We start from the raw sequence: 16,151 nt of genomic DNA, 5'->3' as shown, positions 1-16,151 counted from the left end.
TCAGGACATGTGCTTTCTGGGTGTGAGACTGAATACAGCATCCCAGATGGCCTTTTTGACCCCGGACAAACAAAGGAATCTTTCTCTTTACTTCCACCAATTGTCTCGTCAGTCCAGGCTGACTGCAAGGACAGTCCTTCAAGCCTTGGGGTTCATGGCATCTTGTATTCTGGTACTTCCCAATGCCAAACTGCATATGAGGAAGCTACAATGGTATCTCAAGAATGTATGGACACAGCACTGCCAAGATTTGGACACTGTCATTCAGATAATACCTTGCATTCAAAAGGAATTTTTGTGGTGGGCTCAGGAATGTCACCTAAACAAGGGACTCTCTGTGACCTCGCCAGAGACGAGTCAGATTTTAACGACAGATGCCTCAGACAAAGCTTGGGGAGCTCATCTAAATGGAAAATGGGTACAAGACACGTGGCCTGCCAGACTTCAACATCTACATATCAACTTGAAGGAGATGTTAGCAGTCCAATTTGCATTGATAGCTTTCAAGGATTTACTTCTTCCAGGGCAGGTGTTGATTCAAACAGACAACACAACTGTCATGTGGTACATCAACAAGCAAGGGGAACGATTCATATCCTCTATGCAGACAAGCAATGATTTTGTGGAAGACTGCTCTCAGTTTACAGCTAAATCTTCAGGCAAGGTTTCTGCCAGGAGCACAGAACTCCTTAGCAGATGTGTTGAGCAGACAAATTATGGATCCCCACGAGTGGAAATTGGATCCTCATGTATTTCAGAGATTGACAGTGTTATGGGGAACTCCAGACATAGATCTGTTCGCTTCTCCACTAAATTACCAGCTGCCAAAGTTTTGCACAAAAGGTTTCATCCCACAGCTTGGAAAGTGGATGCTCTCTCATTCAATTGGAGCAATCTTCACGTGTATGCCTTTCCACCTCTGCCTCTCCTCCCAAAGGTACTCCTGAAGGTCAGACAGGACAAGCCAAACATGATTTTAATAGCTCCAGATTGGCCTCGACAGCACTGGTACCCATTACTGAGAAGTCTGGCACGGAGCCTCCATGGCCTTTGCCTTGATTCCTCACCTGCTGTCTCAGGAGAACAGTCATTTACTCAATGTCAAACTTCATTCTCTACATCTGACAGCCTGGCATATTCTGTTTTAAACCCTGGAGGGTCTCAGCTTCCACAACAAGTTTTGAATGTTATTTTGGAGGCCAGAAGGCCTAGTACAAGGAAAGTTTACGCAGATAAATGGAGGAGATTTTTATTTTGGAGTACAGCAAAGGACTTTGATGTTTCTAAACCTAATTTAAGTGTTGCGCTTAAATACCTTACTGAGTTATTGGACAAGGGTTTGTCCTTCTCCTCTATAAAGGTTCATGCTGCAGCAATTTCTGCTCACTATGACTGTGACCCACCATTATTTTCTCAGCCTTTGTTTAAGCAATTCCTTAAAGAGGGGCAAAGAATATAAGACCCCCACGTAGAGCTCCTACTCCTGCTTGGGATCTCAATTTTGTGTTGGAGAAACTCACTCTACAACCTTTTGAGCCTGCAGCATCTGCAGAGTTGAAATATTTATCATGGAAGACTGCTTTTTTGTTGGCCATTACCTCTGCGAGAAGGGTTTCTGAATTACAGGCCCTTATGGCAGTTGAGCCTTTCTTAATTTTCCACAAGGATAGGGTGTCTTTGCGTACTAACCCTTCTTTTATGCCTAAAGTGGTTTCTAGTGTGGCTTTAAACCAAACTATTCATTTGCCTACTTTTTATGCAAACCCCAAAATAAAGGGAAAGGATTTTGCACACTTTGGATATACACAGACAGTTGCGTTATTATTTGAGCAGAACTAAAGGGTTCAGGCAGTCTCAGCAGTTGTTTGTTTCTTTTGCTTTGGGTTCTCAGGGCAAACCTGTTTCAAAACAAACTATTTCTAAGTGGATTGGTTTTGTATTGCTTTCTGTTATTCCCATCATGGTAAGGAGACTCCAGCTGGGATTAGGCCTCATTCCACTAGGGCTACTGCCACTTCTACAGCTTTTTAAGGGGTGGCTACTAAAGATATTTTGGAAGCAGCTACTTGGAGTTCAGTGCATACTTTCTCTAAGCATTACCACCTTCCACTTTACTCTAAATCTAGGGCTGGATTTGCCACTGCAATTTTACAGGGCATTTTGGCAGCTCCTAATGCTTTATAGTTTTGCCATCCTCCCTTACCTCTGCTTTGGGATTCTACCCATATGTAAGGACTGCAGCAATGTGAGATGAAGAACATAGTACAGTTTTGTACCTACCATAAATGTAGATGTTCAAGATCCACATTGCTGCAGTCCAATTACCCTCCCTCCTTCCCTCTGTTGTTGAAGGTGGTGGTGTGGTTTGTGTTGTACATATTGTAAATATGGTTAGTGCACGGGTGGTTGGTTAGTTTTGCTGGTTTTTGGCTTTGGCCTTTCTTGTTAGGGCCTTCTGACATCTGGGGCAAGAAAAGACTGAGGAAATGACGTCGGTCATGCGCTTTTGTACCCTGACGTCCTGATGTCAGTTTTAAGCGCCTTGACCGACGTCAGCCTAATACTTTGGTATTCGGGCCGATCGAGGACAGCGGACTACCCATATGTAAGGACTGCAGCAATGTGGATCTTCGAACATCTACATTTATGGTAGGTACAAAACTGTACTTTCTTTTAGCAAGATTCCACATGAGAATTCTACAATGGATGCTAGCAACACAGTGGTCAGTGCATCAGCAAAGATAAAAATAACTCGGATATGGAAAAGATACATTTGCTGATGGATGCAGTCGCAACAGGTATTACAAGGCCATACTTTCATCCTCCCTCACCCCAAGGCTATAGTGAGTGTAGATCATAGTGTGTGTTGTTCCTTTAAAGCCACTGCAGTTCATTGGACACGTGTATATAAGTACTGAGCATGTGCAAGTAGAGTGCCATTTTGTGTAAGCAGCCGGAGTGAAAGCATGTATGTGTGTAGCAGTCAGTCAGTTAGCTAGTTCGTTTAAGTTTTATGTTCCAGTCATCTGTCCTGTTGTGTTTGTGTGTAATAAACATCTTAAACGAGCACCCAAGCCTCATTGTCTAATTTGAATACACAAGACGAGCGACTGTGACCATGGATGCTTACCAGATTAGGTGGGGGTGGGCATTTTCTGGGGAAAACAGTCAAAAGACATTTGATCCCCTGAAGAGGCCAGCTTGCATATCAGTGTTCTGGAGATGAGAGTAGTGCTTTTGGTGTTGCATGCATTCCAAGAGACTCTTTCTCTCAGAACAATTGCAATCTAGACAAGACAGTATGTCAGTAGCTTGGTACAACAACAGACGAGGGGGAACCAGATCTTATCCCCTGTATCAAGAAACCCTCAGAGTGCTTTCTTAATGTAACGCATATTCCAGGGAAGTCCAGAGTGACAGCAAAAAAACTGAGCAGGCCCATCTTACTAACTAACGTTGCCAATTTGATGTTACGTATGACAGCATCTCTATCACATACTTACTCTGCTTAAATAATTTACTTGTGCCTTTACTGCAAACAAATATATATATATTTTTATTTGTAATATTTTTCTCTCTTGTGTTTTTATCTCATGATGCGTTTTAGGAATGGAACAAGTTTAATAATTGTATAGGTTTATGTGTATAATTTTTTTGTCTCAATATGTAGGTGAACTGAATGTTATTTTCCAAAACGTTTAATTGCAAGGCTGTTTTTCCAAGAACCAATGTAGCTGTTTAAGTAGTTGCAAGTACACATTTTTATTACATTATAGATTAAGAAGTACTTTCAACCAATATTTTCTTTTCCTTGTTAGAAACCATTTTTATTCTGTAAACCATCTTTCTAGAGTTCACCACATCTACTGTTACAGATAGCCTTGTGGTGTTCAGTGTAATGAAATTCATTATCTTTTCCCATACATTAAGAATGCATACAATGCCACTTTATTTTTTCCTGCAGGTGTATTAACATGCAAAAGTGATAGGGAGCTGAAGGATCCTTGTAGAATCTCAACACCAAGTGCATAATCAGTGTAATTAATGTGTCTAGAAGTATGAATTAAATGAGCTGTAATTTGTGTAAAGGTATGTATTTGTTGAGGATTTGTCAGCATCAGGAAGATATTGTGAAGTATAAGTCAAATGTGAATACCCTCTTAAGATCCTAGGTACTGATTATTCCCCATCACAGTCACACTTTGGAATGGATTATTGTACTTGAGACATGGGCACTTAAAAGGATGTGTAGATTACCACAGAGTGTATTTTTTTTCATTGTTGTTAAGTAGTTAGAATTTTCTTCCACTTGGATAAAAAGTGCATGGGAAACAACTTAATATTCATTACGTTACAGTCCCTGAAGAGATTGAAAACATAAATCACTTTTTTCACAGGTTCTGGATCTGGGTTCAGGCTTAATCTCCAATTTATATGTCAAGTTTTGTATGTTTTCCCACGTTGTCTCAAATGTCCTTCAAGGATGCATCTGCAGTCATAACATATGGGTTGTCCTGCCTCAGGCAGCCCTTCGGTCGGCCGGATTCCAAAGTCTGGGTCGGGCCTCGGCTGATGTCGCACTTTCCCCGACGTCAGAGCTTCTGGGGTATAAAGGCATCAGCCGATGCCATTTTCCTCGGTCTTTCTTGCCGCGCGGTGCCCGAAGCAGAAGCTGTTCGCAAGTGCCGGTCGGTCAGATCCAGAGATTCAGCTACCGAAGACTTCTAAAAAGCTAAGTACCCCGTTGGGGACTCTTTCTTGCCTCAGCCGATGTCAGACAAAGTAAATAATTGTTTAACTTGTGGGAAACAAATACCTCATAAGGATTTCCATTCCTACTGCCTTCCTTGCTTAGGCCCAGACCACGACGTATCAGCTTGTTTAGCCTGTGCCTCCTTCAACCAACGGACTCTTAGACGTCGGTCGGAGTTTGCAGAAGAGTTTTTTGGATTCGCTTTTGCATATAAAATGCCGTCGGAGACTCCGACTACACATTTAGCCAAAAAGCAGTGAAAAGGACCGACACTCGCGGCCCGCGGTTTCAGCTGAAACCACGGTTAGGCCTACCGCGAGTGTCTCAGTTTCGGCTGAAACCGAGGCCTCGGTTCTACCTTCTACCGAAATCATACCTCCGACAACCGAGGCCAGAGAGGCCCCGGCTGAGTCGGCTACAGAAATCCCTACCGAAGAAACAAGCGCACAAGAATTGTCCGACACCATTCCTTTGGACATTTCTACACCTGCACGTGGGGCAGCTAGGCCTCCTGCTTCTATGTCTATTAAGGCTTTCTCCAGGGCTAAAGCAGCTAAAATTACAAAAGCTTTACCTTCAAAATCTACTTCTCAGAGACCTTCCTCAAGTTCCCAGATTCTCAGTCTTGCTGAGGACCTTATATCTCTGATTAGGGGTTCCCAACCTCACCCAGACAGGGCCTCCCAACCTCCTCCTGACAAAAGGCCTAGGACTGAACCCCCTGAACCTCTCTCCTCTGATTACTCCTCGGATGGATCTGATTTGTCAGACCATCAGGAAGGGCCATACTCACCTTATGAGGATTCAGATGCAGAAGACTCTATACCTTCTGCTCGCCCTCCAGAGGAATTTTCCTTTGGGGAGACTTTACACTCTATGAGGGAACACTTTCAGTGGCAGGGTCAGGATTTCTCTGATTCTAGAAAAAGACTAAGGACTTTCTTACACTTGCCACAGCATAGGCCTTTAGCCATACCACCTATGCTAACTGTAGTTGATGATGCATATAATGATGTCAGTTCTGCCCCTGATTCACTTCCCCCGGCCCCTGCCAAACCTGACAGATACTACTGGGTCCCGGATTCCCACTTCCACTTGTATAAAGCCCATGCTGCAGACCCAGAAACTATTTCTCAGGGCCCAAACGGTGTTGCAGCTGCCACTGCCAAAAACCCATTACCCTCTGAAAGGGAGTCAAGAGCATTAGAGAGATGGGGAAAAAAGGTTTATACATCTGCTACTCTTTCTGCCAGGGCTTTAAACTGTCAATTCCATATGATACAGTACCAGGAATATTTGTTAGATCAGCTGAATAAAAAGCTTTCTTCTCCTGAACCTTTAGACCGTAAGGCCCTTTAGGATTTGGTACACAACTCTCAGCAGGTCAGTAATCATTTCTTAAAATGTGGCTATGATGCACTGGAAGCTTCATTTAGATCAGCTATGACTGGGGCAGTAATTCGAAGACATGCCTGGCTAAAAGAGCAATCCTTGCCGGACCATGTCAAGGCTAAACTCCTAGATGCTCCAATGGAGAAACAAAGTTTATTTGGCTCCCCTGCACAGGAGATTCTAAAGAAAGTGGAAGAAAAAGCAAAATCTGTGCAAACAGTTAAGGATTTTCTGCAGGTCCAACCTCCGAGGTTCAGCAGAAACTGGCCTTCAAAGAATTGGTCCTTTCCAGACACCTCCAAAGCACAGAGAGGCAGGAATAGACGCCCAAGAGGCAGAGGTCAATCAAAGGGTGCCTACAGGGGTCGTCAGTGGCAACCTGCCAACCAGGGGAGTACTGCCACAGCTGCAACTACAACCACTTCCACAGGACAGACACAATGACTTGACTCTGATTCCGCCTACAAGGGAACAACTGGAAGCACCCTTGGGGGGAAAGTTGGCTTTATTCTCAAAAAACTGGCATTGCATTACAAAAGACAAATGGACATTGCAAACAATAGACAAAGGATACAGGTTTCATTTCCACACTTTACCAAGAAGGAGCGGAATGCCAAACCTTCCACCAAACCAGAAGCCAGAGGCTTTAAGACAAATCAACAATTTACTTCAGATGAAAGCAATAGAAAGGGTACCATCTATGGAACAAGGCCAAGGATTTTACTCCAGACTATTCCTTGTACCAAGAAAAGAAACCCAATGGAGGCCTATTCTCGACTTGTCCACACTAAACACATATCTCATTGTGCCAAAATTCAAAATGCTGACCCTACAGCAACTTCTTCCCATGTTGGGCAAGGAGTCTTGGCTGGTGACTCTAGATCTCAAGGAGGCATACCTGCACGTCCCTATATGACCAGATTGCAGAAGACACCTCAGATTTCTTGCAGGATCAGAGCATTATCAATTATCAGCATTGCCCTTTGGCTTATCTACTGCGCCCAGAGTATTCATGAAATGCCTGGCATCAGTAATTGCACATTGCAGGCTTCAGGGAATTCAAATCTACCCATACCTGGACGACTGCCTAATACAAGCGGAGAACAAGACAAGACTAATAAAGGATTTGGCCTATGTCATACACCTGTTACAGGCCTTGGGATACACAGTCAACATCCAGAAGTCAAGACTAGTGCCATCCCAAAGGATAACATTTTTGGGTGTGGATCTGAACACAATAACTCAGATGGCTTTTCTCACACAAGAAAAACAAAAGCAACTCCCAGTCTACTTCATGGCTTTGACAAGACAAACTCAGATCACTGCAAGGAAAGTCCTGCAGGCCCTGGGTTACATGGCATCTTGCATAATCTTGATCCCACATGCCAGGCTGCATATGAGGAAATTACAATGGTACCTAAGGAATGTATGGTCTCAACACAGGCACAGTCTAGAAACCATGATTCCAATCATTCCATGCCTGAAAAAGGAATTCCTGTGGTGGGCTCAGGCCTGCCAGTCCAACAGAGGGTTGCCTTTCAACAAACCACAACCAAGGCAGACCATCACCACGAATGCCTCAGACCTAGGATGGGGAGCACACATGGAAGACAAGTGCATCCAAGGCCTATGGTCTCAAGACCAGCTGAATTTGCACATAAACCTAAAGGAGATGCTGGCAGTGAAGCATGCAATCGAGGCATTCAAATCATTCCTCCAGCAAGGACATCTGCTGATAAGGACAGACAATACCACAGTCATGTGGTACATAAACAAACAGGGAGGCACGCATTCCTACCCTCTATGCCGGATGGCAATGGATCTGTGGAACCTAGGCCTGAATCTCAACATCCAACTGCAGGCCAAATTCGTACCAGGAAAAGAGAATTCACAAGCAGACAGCTTAAGCAGAACTGCCACGGATGCTCACGAATGGATGCTGCTTCCAGACATCTTCAAAATCATAACAAACAAATGGGGAATGCCAGAGATAGACCTGTTCGCCTCCCCACTCAACCACCAACTGAGGAAATTCTGCTCAAGAGTATACCACCCACAAGCCTGGAAGGTGGACTCCCTCTCTTTCAACTGGAATGCCCTAACAGTGTATGCTTTTCCACCACTTCCATTGATGTACAGAGTTCTACTGAAGATCAGAGAGGAACAGCCAAAGGTGATACTGATAGCTCCAGACTGGCCAAGGCAGCACTGGTATCTGCTACTGAGAAGCATGTCTCGGATGAACTCATGGCCTCTACCCCTATGGCCTCTACTTCTAACGCAGAACAACTTCAAGACCCTGCATCCAAACTTGAAAACACTGCAGCTGACTGCCTGGAAAATTGCCTAAAACAAAACCAAACTGTCTTATCTCACAGGGTCAAGGACATTATCCTGGAGGCTCGCAGACCCTCCACAAGAAAGACATACTCAGCTAAATGGAAGAGATTCCTCATTTGGAGTGCATCAAAGGGTACAAATGTCACACTGGCAAACCTAGCACACATCCTAGAATACTTAGCAGAACTGTTCCACAATGGCCTGTCCTATTCCTCCATTAAGATTCAGTCGTTGCTTCAGCAATTTCAGCAGAATACAACATGGATCCTCCTATCTTCTCTCACCCTCTCCTCAGACAATTTTTAAGAGGGATCAAAAATGTAAAACCTCCAAGGAAACCCCCTCTGCCTGCATGGGATCTCAATTTTGTGCTGGAAAAATTAACACTACCCCCTTTTGAACCAGCAGCATCAGCAGACTTACAGTTCTTATCTTGGAAAACTGCTTTCCTTCTAGCAATCACTTCAGCAAGAAGAGTATCCGAGTTACAGGCACTAATGGCAGTGCAACCTTTCCTTATTGTTCACCAGGATAGAGTGTCTCTGAGAACCAATCCTACTTACATGCCAAAGGTGGTATCCAGGGTATCCTTGAACCAAGCTATTCATTTGCCTATGTTCTTCCCTAACCCACAGAACAGGGGGGAAAAACTACTGCACACCTTGGATGTACACAGACAACTACGCTACTATCTGGACAGAACTAAAACCAGCAGAAAAACTGACCAACTTCTGGTAGCATATGCAACTGGAGTGCAAGGAAAAGCAATTTCCAAACAGACAATTTCTAAATGGATAGGAAATTGCATTCCTTTCTGCTACTCTTTTCATGGAAAGACAACTCCTGAAAATATCAGACCTCATTCCACAAGAGCCACAGCCACCACTACAGCTTTCCTACGAGGGGTGGCTACCAAGGACATTTTAGAAGTGGCTACTTGGAGCTCCGTGCATACATTTGCCAAGCATTACAATCTACCTTTATACTCCAGATCCCGAACAGGTTTTGCAACTGCAGTTTTACAGGGGATCTTAACTACACCATCCTTATCTTAGTACCTCCTCCCCCAGTTTGGCTATGGTATTCTACCCATATGTTATGACTGCAGATGCAGCCTTGAAGGACATAGTACAGTTTTGTACCTACCATAAATGTAGATGTCCGATAGGTATGCATCTGCAGTCAGGATTACCCACCCTCCTTCCCCTCTGTGGTATTCCTAGGGTGCTTACCCCTCTTTCAGCTAGCTGGGGGAATCTATTATGGTGTATTTGTTTGTATGTATATCTGTATATATATATATATATATATATATATATATATATATATATATATATATATATATATATTGTTTTCTACTGTTTGGAATTTTCAAACTTTTATCCAAATTTAGCCTTCCTAGAGGGCACCTGGCATCTGGGGCAAGAAACACTGAGGAAAATGGCGTCGGCTGATGCCTTTATATACCCCAGAAGCTCTGACGTCGGGGAAAGTGCGACATCAGCCGAGGCCAGACCCAAACTTTGGAATCCGGCCAACCGAAGGGCTGCCTGAGGCAGGACAACCCATATGTTATGACTGCAGATGCATACCTATCGGACATCTACATTTATGGTAGGTACAAAACTGTACTTTTCTTTCCCGGTCCTCCATTTTTCTTTCCACTTGACAGAGCTGTGTGGGTAGATGGGCCCCACAGACTTCCCCATATGTGTTTACTTAATGATGCCCTCCCTATTGGCCTGTTTCATGGCTGAAAGTAGTTAAAGAAGGACCCAGACCACTTACCTCATTCCCTGCCTACAACAGGAGTTTCTATGGTGGTTACTGGCATGTCATCTCAACAAGGGTCAGCCTTACACCTTGCCCCCAGCCAGGCAAACTGTAAGACAGTTAAATTTCAAATAAATTAAAGCTTCAAAAGTATTCTGGCTTATCATTAGTACATTATTTATTCTTCAAAATAAACGCATTTTGATTTATTTGATGCAAATTAAGTATGCTGCTCAAAAGAAAACATGTGATGCATGTTTTTTTTTTAAAGTTTACTATAATTTTGCCTGGCATGCTTATTAGTTTTGTGGTAAGTCAGTCATTGTAAATGTTCAGGTAGAAAACACAGACACCTCTAAATCAGTTGATGTCCTTCATGGATGCATCTGCAGTCATAACAACTGGGTTGTCCTGTCGTCAGGCAGCCCTTCGGTCGGCCGGATTTCAAAGTCCGGGTCCGGCTTCGGCTGATGTCGCACTTCACCCGACGTCATCTCTGCTGGTCTTCGGGTATAAAGGCATCAGCCGACGCCATTTTCCTCAGTCTTTCTTGCCGTGGCGCCAAGCAGAAGCTGTTCGCAAGTGCCGGTCGGTCAGATCCAGAGATTACTACTACCAATACTATCAAGACTTCTAAAGCTAAGTACCCGCTGGGGACACTTTCTTGCCTCAGCCGATGTCAGAAAAAGTCAATAACTGTTTAACTTTTGGGAAACAAATACCTCATAAAGATTTCCACTCTTACTGTTTGCCTTGTTTAGGCCCAGACCACGACGTAGCAGCCTGTTCGCCTGTGCTTATTCAACCGACGAACGCCTTAGGCGCCGGTCGGAGTTTGCTGAACAGTTTTTCGCTCAGATTTTGCGTATATTATGCCGCCGGATCCTCCGACTACCCAAATTGTTAAAAACGCAAGAAAAGACCGACACTTTCGGGTCCGCGGTTTCGCCGAAACCATGGTTAAGCAAATCATGAGTGTCTCGGTTTCGCCAAACCGAGAAAACTGATCAAAGTACAGCTGAATCAATGACTACTACTGAGGTTCCTGCTACCTTACTTGAATCGGCCTCAGAAATTTTACCTACAACAGTGGTTACTAGTGACTTATCAGACACCATCCCTTTGGATGTCTCTACCCCAGCACGTGGTGCTGCTAGGCCTCCTGCAGCCATGTCTATTAAGGCCTTTGCCAGGGCTAAAGCAGCCAAATCTACTAAATCAGTGCCTGTTAAACCCCTCAACCAGGCCCACTTCTAGTTCACAAATGCTTACTCTGGCAGAAGATTTAATATCCTTAATTAGGGATCTCAATCTCACCCAGACAGGGCCTGTCAGCCCCAGAAAAGAGACCTAGAGCAGAGCCCCCGAGCCTGTGTCCTCTGATGATTCTGTGGATGACTCGGATATTACAGACCAGCCAGAGGCTCCTTTCTCCAATTATGAAGACTCAGATGCTGAAGAATCCATTCCAGCTGCTTCTCCACCAGAAGAATTCTCCTTTGGGGAAACCTTACATGCCATGCGAGAACAATTCCAATGGCAGGAACAGGATTTCTCAGATTCCAGAAAAAGACTTAGACTTTTCTGCACCTTCCACAACACAGGCCCTTAGCTATACCTCCTGTCCTCTCTGTTGTGGACGATGCATTTAATGATGTCTGCACTGCACCAGATTCCTTACCTCCAGCCCCTGCCAAACCAGATAGATTTTACAGGGTGCCAGACACTCATCATCACCTATACAAAGCCCCACTTGCAGACCCCGAAACTATATCCCAGGGGCCTAAGGCAGTAGCCTCGACCACAGCAAAAACCCTATTCCTTCTGAAAGGGAAGCCAGGTCTTTAGACAGATGGGGCAAAAAGTTTACACCTCAGCTACTCTCTCAGCTAGAGCTTTAAACTGTCAGTTTCACATGATACAATACCAAGAGTTTATGCTTGATCAGTTAACTAAAAAACTATCCTCTGATGACTCTATAGATAAGAAATATGTATTAGAAATGGTAAATAACATACAACAGGTTAGTAACCATTCCTTAAAATGTGGCTATGATGCACTGGAGGCTTCATTTAGATCAGCCATGACTGGCACAGTGATAAGAAGACATGCATGGCTGAAGGAACAGGTCTTACCGGATCATGTTAAAGCTAAGTTATTAGATGCTCCTATGGATAAGGCCAGTTTGTTTGGTATACCTCCCCAGCAGGTAATGAAGAAAATGGAAGAAAAGGCAAAATCTGTACAAACGCTTAAAGATTTCTTGCAGGTTGAGCCCGCAAGGTTTAGCAGGAACTGGCCTGCCAAAAATTGGTCCTTTCCTGACTCCACAAGATCCCAAAGGGCAGGAATAGACGCTCCAGAGGCAGAAATCAATCCAGAGGGGTGCCTACAGAGGACTACAGTGGCAAGGTAATAACAGAGGCACAGACACAGCCACTACCACTACAACAGCACAATCACAGTGACTTGATTCTAACTCCGCCTACCAGGGAACAAATAGCAGCACCATTAGGCGGAAAATTAACCTTATTTTCCAAGAACTGGCACTTTATCACAAAAGACAAGTGGATTTTGCAAACCATAGACCAAGGTTACCGGTTCCACTTCCACACTTTACCAGTCAAAAGAGGAATGCCAAACCTGCCTCCAAATCAAAAAACAGAAGCTCTACAGCAGATAATGCAATTAACAAAGATGAGAGCTGTGGAAAGAGTACCAATAACAGAACAAGGCAAAGGATTCTACTCCAGACTATTCCTAGTTCCAAGAAAGGAAAAAAGTTGGAGACCTATTCTCGACCTGTCCACCTTAAATACATACATCATTGTCCCAAAATTCAAAATGCTGACCCTACAGCAACTTCTTCCCATGCTGGGCAAGGAGTGTTGGCTGGTAACTCTAGATCTCAAGGAGGCATACCTGCACGCCCCATTCGACCAATTTGCAGAAGATACCTCAGATTTCTTGCAGGATCAGAGCACTATCAATTCTCAGCATTGCCCTTTGGCTTATCAACTGCGCCCAGAGTATTCACAAAATGCCTGGCATCAGTAATCGCCCACTGCAGACTACAGGGAATCCAAATTTATCCATACCTGGACGACTGCCTGCTACAAGGGGACAACAAAAGCAAGCTGACAACAGATTTACAAAGGGTCATTTGCTTGCTACAAGCACTGGGATACACAGTCAATTTACAAAAGTCAAGGCTGATACCATCCCAAACAAGGACATTCTTGGGCGTGGAATTGGACACAGTAAAACAAATGGCATTCCTAACTGCAGAAAAACAAAAAGAACTCCATCTTTACTTCTTGGCACTAACAAGACAGAACAAGCTAACAGCAAGAAAAGTTCTGCAGGCCTTGGGCTTCATGGCATCATGCATAATCTTGGTTCCGCATGCCAGACTGCATATGAGAAAACTACAGTGGTACCTAAAGAATTTATGGTCCCAACACAGGCACAGCCTAGAAGCAGAAATTCCACTAATCCCATGCCTAAAGCAGGAGTTCCTATGGTGGGCTCAAGCATGCCAGTCAAACACAGGCCTACCCTTTCACAACTATCAAGCAAGCCAAACCATCACAACAGACGCCTCAGACCTAGGATGGGGGGCTCACATGCTGGACAAATGCGCATAAGGATTGTGGACGAGGACTAGCTTCACCTGCACATCAACCTAAAAGAAATGCTGGCAGTAAAACTGGCAATCCAAAAATTCAGACCATTTCTCAAAGAAGGCCATTTGATGATAAGGACAGACAACACCACAGTCATGTGGTACATCAACAAACAGGGAGGCACTCATTCATACCCCTATGCAGAATGGCTTTGGACCTTTGGAACCTGGCACTCAGCTACAACATCCAGTTACAGGCAATATTTGTACCGGGAAAGGAGAATACTCTAGCAGACATGTTAAGCAGAACCACCTCGGATGCTCACGAATGGATGCTACACCCGGACATCTTCAAGACCATCTCAAAGAAATGGGGAATGCCACAGATAGATCTATTCGCTTCCCTCTCAATCACCAGCTCAAAAAATTCTGCACGAGGACATTCCACCCACTTGCATGGAAAGTGGATTCGCTCTCCTTCAGCTGGAAAGGTCTGACAGCATATGCATTCCCACCTCTTCTCTTGATACATAAGGTATTACTAAAAATCAAGGAGGAACGCCCAAGGATAATCCTGATAGCTCCGAACTGGCCAAGACAACACTGGTACCCATTGCTGAGGAGCATGTCTCGGGACACAATGTGGTCAATACCCCTGATGCCTTTGATGTTAACTCAGAACAACTACAGCATCATGCATCCAAACCTAAAAACGTTGCAACTGACTGCATGGAACATCACATAGTAGCAACTACTCCAGAACTTTCCCAAAGGGTTAAAGACATTATCCTTGAAGCCCGCAGACCTTCAACAAGAAGGAACTATGCAGGAAAATGGAAAAGGTTTGTCATTTGGAGTGCTGAAAGAGGAAAAGATGTGTCGAATATAGATATTGCTAACATTCTGGAGTATTTGGCAGAGCTTCTACATACAGGCCTGTCCTATTCCTCCATCAAGATACATGCATCAGCTATTTCAGCAGAATACAGCTTTGATCCACCTGTCTTTTCACATCCTCTACTCAGGCAGTTCCTCAGAGGGATCAAGAATGTAAAACCTCCTAGGAAACCACCATTGCCAGCTTGGGTTTTGAACTTTGTGCTAGAAAAGTTGACACTGGCACCTTTTGAACCAGCAGCAACAGCAGACCTACAGCATCTATCATGGAAAACTGCTTTCCTACTGGCAATAACCTCAGCAAGGAGGGTTTCTGAACTTCAGGCCCTAATGGCAGTACAACCCTTCCTAATATTCCACCAAGATAGAGTGTCCATGAGGACTAATCCTACATTTATGCCTAAGGTGGTATCCAGAGTGTCTTTAAACCAGGCAATCCACCTACCTACCTTCTTCCCCAACCCAGAAAACAGAGGGGAAAGACTGCTGCATACCTTGGATGTACATAGACAGCTACGCTACTACCTGGACAGAACAAAAAGCAACAGAAAAACTGACCAGCTTTTTGTAGCCTATGCAACAGGAAGGGAAGGAAAAGCTATTTCCAAACAGACAATCTCCAAATGGATAGGAAATTGCATACAATTCTGTTACTCCTTCCATGGAAAACCAATTCCACAGAACATAAGGCCTCATTCTACAAGGGCAACAGCCACTACCACAGCCTTCTTACGAGGAGTGGCAACCAAGGACATTATTGAGGCGGCTACTTGGACCTCCGTGCATACATTTGCCAAGCATTATAATTTACCTCTGTATTCCAGATCCCGAGCAGGGTTTGCCACTGCTGTACTGCAAGGGATCCTAACCACACCATAATCTATTCTTCCTCCTCCCCTAGTTGGCTATGGTATTCTACCCAGTTGTTATGACTGCAGATGCATCCATGAAGGACATAGTACAGTTTTGTACCTACCATAAATGTAGATGTCCGAACTGGATAGCATCTGCAGTCAGGATTACACTCCCTCCTTCCCTCTGTGGTACTCCTAGGGTATTTACCCTCCTAATAGCTAGCTGGTGGGGGGAGTCTCTTATGGTGTATTTGTTTGTATATATGTACATACATGCTTATTTTTTGTGTTTGCCTTCTATCTTTTTGGGAACATTGGCATTTACCAAAAATTTAGCCTTCCAAGAGGCAACTGGCATCTGGGGCAAGAAACACTGAGGAAAATGGCGTCGGCTGATACCTTTATACCCGAAGACCAGCAGAGATGACGTCGGGTGAAGTGCGACATCAGCCGAAGCCGGACCCGGACTTTGGAATCCGGCCGACCGAAGGGCTGCCTGACGACAGGACAACCCAGT

General features: G+C 44.3%; 1 protein-coding gene across 1 annotated transcript in view; it reads left to right on the top strand.

Annotated features, from left to right (window-relative positions):
- The window catches only part of VPS35L (VPS35 endosomal protein sorting factor like), a gene marked incomplete in the record, with an annotated part of 3,288,436 nt that overhangs the window by 1,123,683 nt on the left and 2,148,602 nt on the right, over positions 1–16,151 (top strand).

Source organism: Protopterus annectens, chromosome 12.part0 (genome assembly GCF_019279795.1).
Source record: "Protopterus annectens isolate FY-2018-M chromosome 12.part0, PAN1.0, whole genome shotgun sequence".
Classification (NCBI taxonomy): Eukaryota; Metazoa; Chordata; order Ceratodontiformes; family Protopteridae; genus Protopterus; species Protopterus annectens.
Note: the sequence above shows the minus strand (reverse complement) of the source record. Positions and strands in the feature narration are given on the sequence as shown.